Source organism: Cimex lectularius, unplaced genomic scaffold (assembly GCF_000648675.2).
Source record: "Cimex lectularius strain Harlan isolate CLEC.00 unplaced genomic scaffold, Clec_2.1 scaffold272, whole genome shotgun sequence".
NCBI lineage: Eukaryota > Metazoa > Arthropoda > Insecta > Hemiptera > Cimicidae > Cimex > Cimex lectularius.
This window is the reverse complement of record NW_019392910.1, coordinates 220,674-233,405: the sequence shown is the minus strand read 5'-3', so window position 1 is coordinate 233,405 and position 12,732 is coordinate 220,674. Positions and strand designations below refer to the sequence as shown.

The window sequence follows — 12,732 nt, the reverse complement described above, 5'->3', positions numbered from 1 at the left end:
TAGTGTCGCACCCTGTTTATAACCCTAAAGTCGCGCCACTCTACTCTGATCTATTCTAGCTCCTGTTACTTTTTAAAGAGTGATGTAGAAGAAGGTTTAAAGAGCAGTTGTGTCTGGCCTTACCCTGCTTATAACCTTAACGAAGCCCCATTTTTCTATTCTCGCTCCCGTTATTTTAAAAAACGTCTGCTTGATAAATACGAATGTGAAAGTAGTTTCCTTTGAAATTGAGAAAAGTTGTAGGGACGTTAAAATCAAAAATCGCAGAAATGAAAAGAGGCAGTGGCTTGCCTCACCCCACTTATTCCCAGACTTTGATACATCTATTACTATCAATTGTTAATTTGGTATTATTAAGAAAAATAAAAATTATCCGGCTTTCCTCAGGTTCAACCGCGAACCTCCATCGAAATTTATAATTTTACCCTAGAATAAAGTAGATTTATAAATGTGTGGTGATTAGTGACCGTTAATCGATAATTATTCAGACATCGTGAGATATGGTCTGGTGTGATGTAGATTTCAGAAAAACATTTTCTTTATCGTGCGAACGTTTCGATCTTTATTGAGATCATCTTCAGGGCTCAAAGTGTTTGTTTTCTGTGTAATTGTGCCATTCTTACGTGTCGTGCACTTTCAACACGACACGCAAGAATGGCACAATTACACAGAAGACAAACACTTTGAACCCTGAAGATGATCTCAATAAAGATCGAAACGTTCGCACGATAAAGAAAATGTTTTCTGAAACCTACATCACACCAGACCGCATCTCACGATTTCTGAATAATTATTGTAGATTTATAAATATGATATACGTCTCTTTTTAAGGGTTAATTTTTTAATCTATATGTACAAAATTCTTACGTGATTAACACTAAATTAATCCACCCCGAGGAATATCGAATACTCTGGGGTGAGTGTGTGACGTCTGGAGAGTAAAAGTAATTTATTAGCGTGAAAGGAAGGGGTTGCTTATAACCCCGCCCCGAGGAATATCGAGTACTCTGGGGGAGTGAAAGTGACCAGACCTCTATGTTTCTATCGAGTGTTGTGTTTGTGTTAATTTATCCGAATGAATGTAATTTATTAGCGTGAAAGGAAGGGGTTGCTTATAACCCCGCCCGAGGAACATCAAGTATTCTGGGGTGAGTATATGACGTCTGGAGAGTAAAAGTAATTTATTAGCGTGAAAGGAAGGAGTAGCTTATAACCCCGCCCCGAGGTATATCGAGTACTCTGGGGGAATGAATATATATGTATTGTATGTTTTGTTTTTATTCTGTATTTGACAACCTGAGGTATAAACGAGAGACTAGCATTCTAGAATATCAACGTAGTATATATCTGAAATCAGAGAGTCAGTAACCAGATCGAGATGCTCAAATGGCTGCAGTTTAAAACAAAATATGCGCGAAAGGAAAGAAAAAGATGGAAAACACGTAGAGGGCCGGCGATGACCTCAGCTGTTTGTTGGCCCATAAACTTCCCACTTATTATTATTATTTAACACTAAATTAACAAAAGAATAAAATAGTATATAAATTTATAACTTATTATTTCATATTTTATACAGTAAGGCAGTTATTTTATACAGGCACCATATTACATATGTATGTGAATTAGGTAACTTCCAGTTTCCAACTCAGGAAAAAGTTCTTGTTTGATCGATCTGTATATTTATTTTTAAAGATAAATTTGTAATTCAAAACATATTCATTTGCATAGTCAGCTAAATCCAGGAAATTATATATATCCATTTCTTTAATAATAGTCATTTCTCATCTTCTTCAAACAATAAAATACTGCCATATCAATTCTCACTTAATCAAACATGTTTAACGATTCAATGGTAAATTTTCCTAAAAGTTAATAAATATTCCAAGATAATATATTAGTTGTGAAAGCGAAGCCCGGCCACACGTGCTGATTTTCCTTCTCCATTCGGGTTAATTAGCTAGAGCGGAGATTTATCACCCTGAGAAATTAAAAGAACGTAACCTTTGGAATCTCCTTTTTTTTCTTAAAAACGCATCGGCAATCCGTCAGACATAAATTAAAGTAAATAATAGCCGGCCTACGATGGCCCTTTCGCGAAATGGGCCCGTGGTAAATACGACATTCCGCGCAAACTTGCCAGCATTGCGAGAACAGGCTTTTGTCTCTTAAAACATTCATTTTCAATTTCAACCCGTTTGTTAGCTGTATAAACACTATTTTAGCCATTTGTCGTGTGTGTGTTTTTTTAATAATTATACACTTGGAGTTGATGAAGTGTTTACCATGTCCGGCTATTTTTGTACGTCGTAAATCAAACGCGTTTTTCAGCTTAACGGCACCTTCAGTGTTAGGTGCAGTCGTTTGTCCTTTTATGACCAAAGATAATCAACGTTGATCAAAGCACTAACAATATGAATTATAGCTACGGAAATAGCGGTCCCGCCCCACAGAATCAGTCCATCAATAGGCAATAAAAATAGAAACATCTCCCGGGCCTAAATATGTAAAAACATATTAAAACATAACATTGAAAAATTATGCAGTAATAATTAACACTTATACTATACAAATTTATTCATAGATCAACTTACTAGTGCCTCCTTGATTTTCTCGAAAAATACTTACCTCCCAAAAAATTAACTATATTTTTTAGCATAAGCTATACTTCTAAACATTGCAATAATTATGTTTTTTATTGATTTATTTAAAAAAGGAAACAATGAAATTTTTGTTTTTCATTAGAAGATTCACCAAGAAATTTTAGGATTTTAGGAAAAAGGCGAAAGCCATTTGAAATTCGGTTCATAAAAACGTTAGATATACAGAGATATACATACAACTAGAAAACAAATGTAACCAGTATATTTCTAAGTGTAAGCTTTACTTTCAAACATTGCAATAATAACAGGTTTTAATGATTTTTTAAAAAGTAAAAGAATTTTTTTTTTCTTTTGCTAATGGTCAATCAAGGAAATTCAAGGTAGAACATCAAAAACAACTAAAATTAGAAAAAATTAAACACTATTTTTCTAAGAAATGGATATACTGTCAAACATTGCAATAATTACAAGTTTTATTGATTTACTAAAAAATATGAAAAAAATGCTATTTTTCATTCAAAAGGTCACCTGAGGGGTGGCGCAAGGGTTACGGCTTGTCACAGTAAGTAAAGGACCGGGGTTCGAATCCAGCGGTCATGAATTCGAAATGGGATTTGTTAAGCACCGGCACCCCGAGGATTGCCTTATAAACATGAAGTTGAAATACGCTCATCAAAAACGATAACCGATATTTTTATTGGCTGTTTCATTGTGTAAATTCGATTTTATGGAAAATGGCGAAAATCGCTTGAAATTCGGTTCACGTAAACGTTAGATATACAGGGATATACATACAACTAAAAAACAAATGTGACCAGTATTTTTCTAAATATAAGCTTTACTTTCAAACATTGCAATAATTATTTTTTTATTGATTTATTTAAAAAATTAAACAATGAAATTTTGTTTTTCATTAGAATATTCATCAAGAAATTCGATTTTAGGAAAAAGGCGAAAATCATTTGAAATTCGGTTCATAAAAACGTTACTTTACAGAGATATACATACAACTAGAAAACAAATGTAACCAGTATATTTCTAAGTATAATCTTTACTTTCAAACATTGCAATAATTACAGGTTTTATTGATTTCTTTAAAAATTAAAAGAACATTTTTTTTCTTTTGCTAATGGTCAATCAAGGAAAGTCAAGGTAAAACATAAAAAACAACTCAAACTAGAAAAAATTAAACACTATTTTTCTGAGAATTGGATATACTTTCAAACATTACGATAATTACAGGTTTTATTGATTTACTAAAAAATATGAAAAATGCTAGTTTTTTATGCAATGGTAATCTGGGGCTGGCGCAAGGGTTAAGGCTCGACACGGCGTTTATCACTGTAAGGTAAAGGTCTGAGGTTCGAATCCAGTGGCCCTGAATGCGGCATCCCGAGTGCTAAAAAAAATCCCATATAAACATGTAGTTGAAATACGCTGATCAAAAATAATAACCGATATTTTTATTTGCTGTTTCACTGCGTCAATTCGATTTTACGGAAAAACCATTTGAAAATCTTTTATCCATCCAGTTAAATCCATTTCTAAATCGTTTTAACCTACTAGTGTCCTTCCTAGATTTCTCAAAAATTACTCAACATAGAAAAAAAGTTAAAGGTATTTTTCTTAGCATAAGCTCTACATTTAAATATTGCAATAATTACTGTGTTTATTGATTTATTAGAAAAGATAAAAATCAAATTTTTCTTTGACAAACCGCATGTATCAAGCCAATTCGATTTTTGATTCAAAAATTCGATATTGACGAAAATGATTTAAAAATAAATGTGTAGTGATTAGTGACCGTTAATCGATAATTATTCAGAAATCGTGAGATGTGGTCTGGAGTGATGTAGGTTTCAGAAAAACATTTTCTTTATCGTGCCAACGTTTCGATCTTTATTGAGCCCCGAAGATGATCTCAATAAACATCGAAACGTTGGCACGATAAAGAAAATGTTTTTCTGAAAACTACATCACACCAGACCGCATTTCACGATTTCTAAATAATTATTTAAAAATAAATGTAAAAAAACGTTAGAAGTTACAAAACTGCAAAAGAAAAACTTACCATTTAAGTCAAAAAGTAATTTTTGTTAAGCTTTGTTTTGGTTAAACAGTATGTCATAACAATTCATTTGAATTCTAAAAAATAATTAAGGTAATTTTGTTTTGATAATTTATAGAAAAAATATCAAAAAAGTAACTTTTTCAATAACTGTTTAAAGTTTGTAACCTCATTTGCAATACATTTTTTTTAAATCTGATATAATGTGTTAATTTTGTTATATATTAATAGCTTTTGTGAACCGATTTGTAAATATTTGTCGCCATATTTCATAGAATTTAATGAACTTCCATTCATAAAAATGTAGGTTCCCTTTGAAAATAAAAAGTTTTACGTTTAGCCTTTCTTCGCAAATTGAAAAAAAAACCATAATTACTTTAATGTTTAAAATTAAAGCTTATAATTTAAAAAACGGTTAGAATGTATATTTTCTAGTTTAAGTATTTTTTTATACAAGTACTAGTAAATTGACACGGTATGTACGTGGAAATCAAAACCTTTGATGTTGGAATTATAAATTCTGAAAGTCCGGGTAAAATATGACGGACTTTGTCTTTATTTTATGATCTCATTTGAATCTCAGAATTTGTGCTGATAAAACTGATTAATTACTTAAAGCCAAAACATTCAGCCGACATTTTTAGTCAGTTTGTTTGTTACTTTATAGCTATTTTTCTGTTTTCAGTCAACTTTTGATTAGATTAATGCGCATTCTACCCACATGGATTCGTGTGATTTCGCTTTTTCGGTCGTTTATCTTTTCCACAATGGCCGGTGTTAGTGTCGAGTCACGACGACTGAGTGAAACACACCATATTCCGGATTTGCTTTCTTGTATGTACAAAAGATAACAACCATCCACGGCTGGAAAGTGGTCCTTTCACTTAAGAGTCTGGGAATGCAATCGGTACATCTGATAGTGTTAGAAACTCGCTTTGACTACGAGGGAGGCAAGACTACGTGGAAACATTTATTAATTGGCCTGGGCATAAAAATCAAAAGGCCCGTAAAACGTCGTCGTCGTTCTTCGTCCCGCCTTTGATTTTATTGGGATGAAACTACCCACAGATATAAAATCCAGCCCGGGATGTGGAATAGCAAAAAGAAAATAACAGCTCGATAGAAAAACAAATGAAAATACCAGGGCCATTCATTGCTGTGAGGTATTTACTAAGAGCTTTTTGTCACTTTCGGATGGGAAAAGTTTTTGCGGCCAAATCGCCCAAGCGAAATAATCCTTCCACCCTTACAAGAAGTTGAATGAACGCTCCGTCAACAGACTACTTGAGATAAACAAGCCATTAAATAATAATTTATTTTAGCAACGTTAATAAAAAATGTAACAATTTTTATTAATAATGATTATTTGGAGATCGTGAGATGCGGTCCGGTGTGACGTAGGTTTTAGAAAAACATTTTCTTTATCGTGCCAACGTTTCGATCTTGATTGAGATCATCTTCAGGGCTCAAAGTGTTAGTTTGAGATGTGTCATTCTCTCGTGTTGTTTTTCTAATTAAATAAAAAACCTATTTAAATAATAAAGAAACAACGAACAAAACTAAGGAATAAATGCGCTAAAAATGGTAATGATTATGAATAAATGATTAAAAAGAAATACCAGTGTTGGTGGGTCAGATCGGCATAAAAGCTCACGCATATCATAGTAGTTAGGCGTTTTTTGGGGGAGAAATAAATGCTTTAAATATTTAAATTGTAGTCAATAATAAATTGTTGCTTCAATGAGTTCGCTGAAACAAGACCGATCCAGGAGTCCCACAAGGGAGCAGTCTTGGTCCCATCCTATATACCATTTATACTGCTCACCTGACGATACACCCCACCACCTTCCTTACATACCTACGCGGAAGCAATTTCCTCTCCTAACTCCAATCCCATCCAAGCCTCCAATATCGAGAAGTTGGAGAAGATGGAAGACGTGGAAGATGAATCTGAATGAGGATAAATCCACCCAAATTATTTTAAAATTATTACAAACAGCCTTGCCCACGTCTACAAGATAACAAAGAACTACCAACATTTACACAAGTAAAACACTTAGGACTACACTTAGGATTCGAACCCGGGGCCTTTACGTTCGGTGATGAGAGACTTGTCAACGCCTAAACCGTTGCCGCCACCGACGCTCATGACGAAGAAAAGTTCATTTTCTAATTTTGAACACTTAATATCAAAAATTCAAATATTTTTCGATATAATGAAGATCCTTTCTTTTAATTCCTTTTCAATTTAATTATTTAGTTTTTGATTAGTGTGTTAGTGTCCATATTTGTCTCGGAATTTATAGTATAATGGGCATTTGAATCTTATTTTCTGCATATTTTATAAACGAATTTACTTAGAGACTTTTTCATAAATCGTGCTTTATTAAAAATATTTTTAAAAAACCATCTCCTTATTGCACAATTATTAAACGAAGGTATTCAAAGCATTTTTACATGTTTCATTTATTGATAAAAATAAAATCATTTTTCTTTCTTATGCGTATTAAATTTAAGTGATTAATAAGAATGCCTTTTTCACAACTTTTTTACACTACCAATTAATTAAGGTTTTTAGTTGAGATAAAAAAGTCAATGTCACGAGCGGGATTCGAACCCACGACCTTCGGCTAGATACGCCGCTACTCTACCACCTGAGCTGCTATCGTGACTTCGATCCACTCGGACAATAACTTCCCATCTCAACCCCACCTTTTGAATTTTCCCTCCTTTTTGCCATTTTTCAAATGTCGTGTAATCTATTTGATTCTCGGCGACAATTGAATGGCCACGGAGAGCTTTACCGAAGATATACTTCATTTTAACTTATTCAATTCACTAGTTTTCGTGGTCCGCTTGACCAATGAATATCTTTCAATTAATTAAGGTTTTTTGTGGATGTATATTGTTTTCGAAAATAAAAATATGCTACCTATGATCATCTAAATTTAAAAAAAAAGACTGGAAAATGATCGACCCTCAACGCTTTATGACCCAGTCTTTAATCAGACAGTCTTTTTATGAAGTAATTTATAATAAGTTACAAACGTTTAAACTGAATATAAATCAATGAATAATGATCAAGGAGACTTGAGACTGACTATAAACAGTGCTGAAAGCTTGGCAAAGTAGCTCTTTAAAGCTATTATATAATAATTTTTATTTCAAATAAAAAATAGACATTTTTGAACTGGATAAGCCGGGGGCCTTCTTTTCTGATGTCCGGTGTTCCAATTAAAAAATTCAACCCTCTGGATTTTATCCAATGTTCACGCTATTAAAACCGTTGGAATGCGGAATTTTTCTTTTTTTAGACTATATCAACAACATTTGGTTTTTATGTCAATATAAGTGGGAAAATTAAAGGATGGAATCAAGAAAAACGCTTTATTTTATATCTCCGGTTTTGATTTATTTTCGGAGATCAGGTTTGCGCCATTACGTGCGGTTTATAGGGTTCTAAACCCGTAAAGGATCCTGTGAATAGGTGGAGTCGTTTCAAATTTAACAAAATTTTTGTGATTTTCGAGAAAAAGAAATCTAAGGCATTTAGGATATTTGAGAGAATGCAAAATGTTTTCCTCAAAAAATGTGTATTCTGGGGTATTTTGGGAAACCCTACTATTAAGTGTGCTTCTTACTTTAAAAAAAAAATATATTTTTACCGCTTTACTAAGTAGAACGGTCACAATATAATTATTTATTTTATTTCAATGAATAAGAATTTCTCGCCTGCAGATTTATTATTTTCGTGTTTTTGTGAAGTAGGATAAAATATATTTTTAGCAAAATACAAAGTTGATATGCTTTTCTGCCCCTTAAAGCTCCTGAATACAAATTTTTGGGAAAATAGGAAAAAAATTATTCCCTTCAAGATATTTTCCAAAATTTTGAAATAATTTGAAATAAACGACTTCACTACTCTAGAGAATACTTTAAAAGGGATCTTGTACACTGAGCGTAATGGCTTAATTTTGGTCACCGTAAAAAAAATTTAATATATAAAACAAAACATTTGAGGTTTTTCCGAATTCATCTTTATTTTTGTACCCTATAATGACATAAATTCAAAACAATTTTTCGGGGTTCACAACAGCACAGGTCATATAAAAGGTGCGGGTGTTTTTGAAATAAAGCCCATTCGTAAGTATATCACGAACCCGACAGAAGCGTTGGAAAAATATTGTTCGTTTTTCTTTAATTCTGCCTGTTCGCCTTTAACAAATTAAACGAGATCAGAATTTAATGAGTTTTAATACAAAATATGTAATTATGACGGTTTAAAAGAAAATTCATTAAAACACCGAAAAATCATTTAGTAATACAATAAATTTAACTGATAATTTACTGTCTGGTTAATTCATTATGAAGAGCAAAACTAGAACAAACAATAATAAATTTTTAGTTAAATTTTATTTTTATTCTTTCGACTTTGAGTATATATGACGCGTAATGGCACAAACTTACAAACTTCCGTAAATAAATAAGAACCCGGGAAATCAAATTTAAACATTTCTGATTTTTTTTAAATTCCATTCTTTGAATTTTTCACCTTTAAAGACAAAAACCAAAAGAAGGGAATGCAGCATACAATCAGCTACAAAAAACAAACGATCACTCAAAATGGTTTTTCAAAAATACTATTTGGATTCGTTTCAAGGATTATTATACCAACAAAAACTATACATTTTTGGACTGGATCATCCGGGGTCATTTTTGTATAATGTCCGGTCTTCTACTTGAAAATCCATAAAGCTTCTGAATTTTACTCACATTTAACGTTCTTAAAACGGTTAAAAGTTTCTTATTTTTTTCTTAAAGCCAAAATGATTTTAAAATAACTCTTCTAAACTTTTATTTTATTTATTCAATTATTATTTATGCAGGCTCAAGTGATGCTATCAAATGTGGTTTATGGGTTTTTAAGTTCTTTCGTTTCCTGTAGATCAGTAAGGTCGTTTCAAATTTATTACCATTTTTGTGATTTTCAAAAATAATATCACGCGAAAATCTGAAAGAATTTTTTTCCTAAAAATTTGCATCAGAGGCTTTTTTGGGTGCAGAAAACAAACATAAATTTGATTTCTTGCTAAAACCCAATTTGTAAAGTTCTACCTTTTTTTCAAACTATATCAACAACCTTCAATTTTTATGTCATTATAAGAGAAAAAAGGATAGAATCAACAAAGACTCTCCAAAAATTTTATTTTGTTCATTTGGTTCTTATTTATTTAGGGAAGCCAAATTTTTGTCCCTATGGGTAATTGCTATGGTTCTAAATTCCTTGTCTAAAGTTCCTGTGAATAATTGAAGTCGTTTTTGTGATTGAAAAAAAACGCCGGCAAAAGTTGGTAAAAAAATTATTCAGAAATCGATGCGGTCTGGTGTGATGTAGGTTTCAGAAAAACATTTTCTTTATCGTGCCAACGTTTCGCACTCTCAACACGACAGACAAAAATGACACATCTACACTAAAAATACACACTTTGAGCCCTGAAGATGATCTCAATAAAGATCGAAACGTTGGCACGACAAAGAAAATGTTTTTCTGAAACCTACATCACACCAGACCGCATCTCACGATTTCTGAATAATTATCGATTAACGGCCACTAAACACCACACGTGGTAAAAAAATTTGAGAAGATTTTTACCCAAATATGTACCAAGGGCGTTCGGGGTGCAAAAAAATGAGTGTGAACTTGATTTTTTGCTTAAAAAAGGAAATATTTTAACCTACTATAGCAAAATCTCTTTTCTTTGAGCCAATATCAACAATCTTTGGTTTTATGTCAATATGATTGAGAGTATTGAATCGACAAAAAATCTCCAAAAGTTTATTTTACAACTCCAATTTTTATTTCTTTATGTAGGTCAACGTGTGCAATTAAGTGTAGGGTTGTAAATGGCATGTTTCCTGTGGTTAACTGGAGCCGTTTCGATGTGATCAGTAATCATCAGTTTTTGCGATTTTCGAAAAAAAATTTGAGGTTATGATTTCAAAACTTAATTTGTACCATTGTACAGTATATAATACAACCCCATTATTAGAAGAAAAAAATATCAATGTAAATGTAATAAAATTGAGACTCTTGTGTATTTATGATCTATGATTATCAATATTTTTTTCATCTCAACTAAAAGCCTTAATTAATTGTAATGTATTAATTGGTCAAGCGGACCACGAAATTAGTGAACTTAAGGAATTATCAATATATTTTTCTTGTATGACTGAGAGTTTTTCTACTTTTCATTTTATTGATTGAATATAATCAATAATATTTTAATACTAAAAGTTTGCCCATTTAATGTTGATTTGTTGTTATTTTGGTTACATGTTTGTTATTAATATTATCTATTGGTAAAGTATGAATATATTATTTCATATATTTTTTTAAGTGCACAATTCATACGAAAGTAAGTAGCAAGTGTTTCATGATAAAACACAATTGACTTTATGAAGTATATGTTTTATAGTAGTAAAATGTAAGTTTTAAGTTGGAGTTACAAGGCGATATTATATCACGAATTGCAACAATAAGGGACTTAAAGTTTGTTATGTTTTTTCTTTCTCACCTTAGCAAGTCAGTCGTTGTAATTATGCGGTATCACCTTGATTTCCGATTAATGTTCACTGTATCACACACGGCACACAGGCACAAGACGACTGCACGCTCGGATGTTCACACTTGGCCCATCATCGCACAGACACGCAAACCGAACGAAGTGGGGGTGCTCTTCTCTTATCATTAGACCTAGTTTCGTTTTCAAGTACTTTTCGTTTCGTTCGCCCCACTCGTCCTTCGGAAGGATAATAGTCCCTCGTATTTAACCTATTAATTTCTCCTTTTCACGTGTCGAATAAACAAATTACACCGGGGTCTCTTTTAGTCCCGTTTCCAAACTTTAACGACGTCCGCTGGAATTATTAAGTCGCATTTTTATGAAAGCCAATTACTCTTCGGTATCGTTGTCGGTTCCCTATTTTCTCTTATTATCGAGATTCCTTTTCCTGGCGCGAACCGGGTCACATTTTTCCCATTTTCTCTTTTGATATATCGCTCTAATGGAGAGTTTATAATGGTCGTGTATAACGCAAAATGATTATGATTAAATTCTCCTATTTTTTACTCGGCAGCTTTTTCACCGTTTACGACTCACATTCACCGTCTCGCATTTCCACTACGGTGTTTGATTAAACTACAAAAATGGCTTAATTTCTCATGGATTCAACGCATTTTAATTAACCAAGGGTTAAACACACAGCGTACCTGGGGCTTAATTCAGCTAAGTCACCAAAACCTCCACATTGTTTGGAAAATTAAATTATTTAACTGTGCGCTCTGTTCTTCTTGTATTTTTCTTTTATTTTTCTTCATCATATTGATGAGAATCTTTGAAAAACACTTAATCGCAATTGACCGAAATTATCTGCCCAATCATAAAGCCCTTAAGAGACGAAAATCAAATTAAGTTATTACCATCTGGAATGAAAAATGGAGAATTAAATTAAACTGACTTTACAATAAATTTTAATAAATCTGAAAAAATAAGATCAATTGGGGCAAAAGTACGATGTAGAAGGCTTATTTATCAAACAAAATTATAATGAAATAAAATTTATTTTTATTTACAAAATATGTACAGTATTTACAAATAAATTAAAAGACAGGCTTCAGGCTTCCTGCCTATATACCTGATCTGAAGTAAAAAATAACTAATTGAAACATATCTCAATATTAATACACAGGGGAAAAAATATTTTAAAAACTTTACATTATATAGTTAATTTACAGCAAAATGTGCTTCACTCTTTTGTACTTATATTTTTTGTAAAGTGTCTGCAAGGAGAGAGCTTCATAGTTAATAATATTTCTAATATTAGTGTATTCACTAAGTTCATAAGCTTTGAAAAATCTTGATGTTATACTGTGGACTTGTGTAGAGACACTAGTCACCTCCAATACTGAATGCATGTAGTCTATTGGCGTCCACCTGTAAAAGGAACCAATCAGTCTCAAGCATTTGTTCTGCACAACCTGCAACTTCCTATAGTTGGTGATAC

The 12,732-nt window shown here is 32.3% G+C and overlaps 1 protein-coding gene across 2 annotated transcripts in view; it reads right to left on the bottom strand.

Annotated features, from left to right (window-relative positions):
• The window catches only part of LOC106669148 (serine proteinase stubble), a 302,112-nt gene extending 290,788 nt beyond the window's left edge, over positions 1–11,324 (bottom strand). For both annotated transcript variants that reach the window (XM_024229269.1, XM_024229270.1), the window contains exon 1: positions 11,244–11,324. The gene's annotated coding sequence lies outside the window, so the exon portion shown is untranslated. The remainder of the gene's footprint in view (positions 1–11,243) is intronic.
• Positions 11,325–12,732: the final 1,408 nt, after the last annotated feature.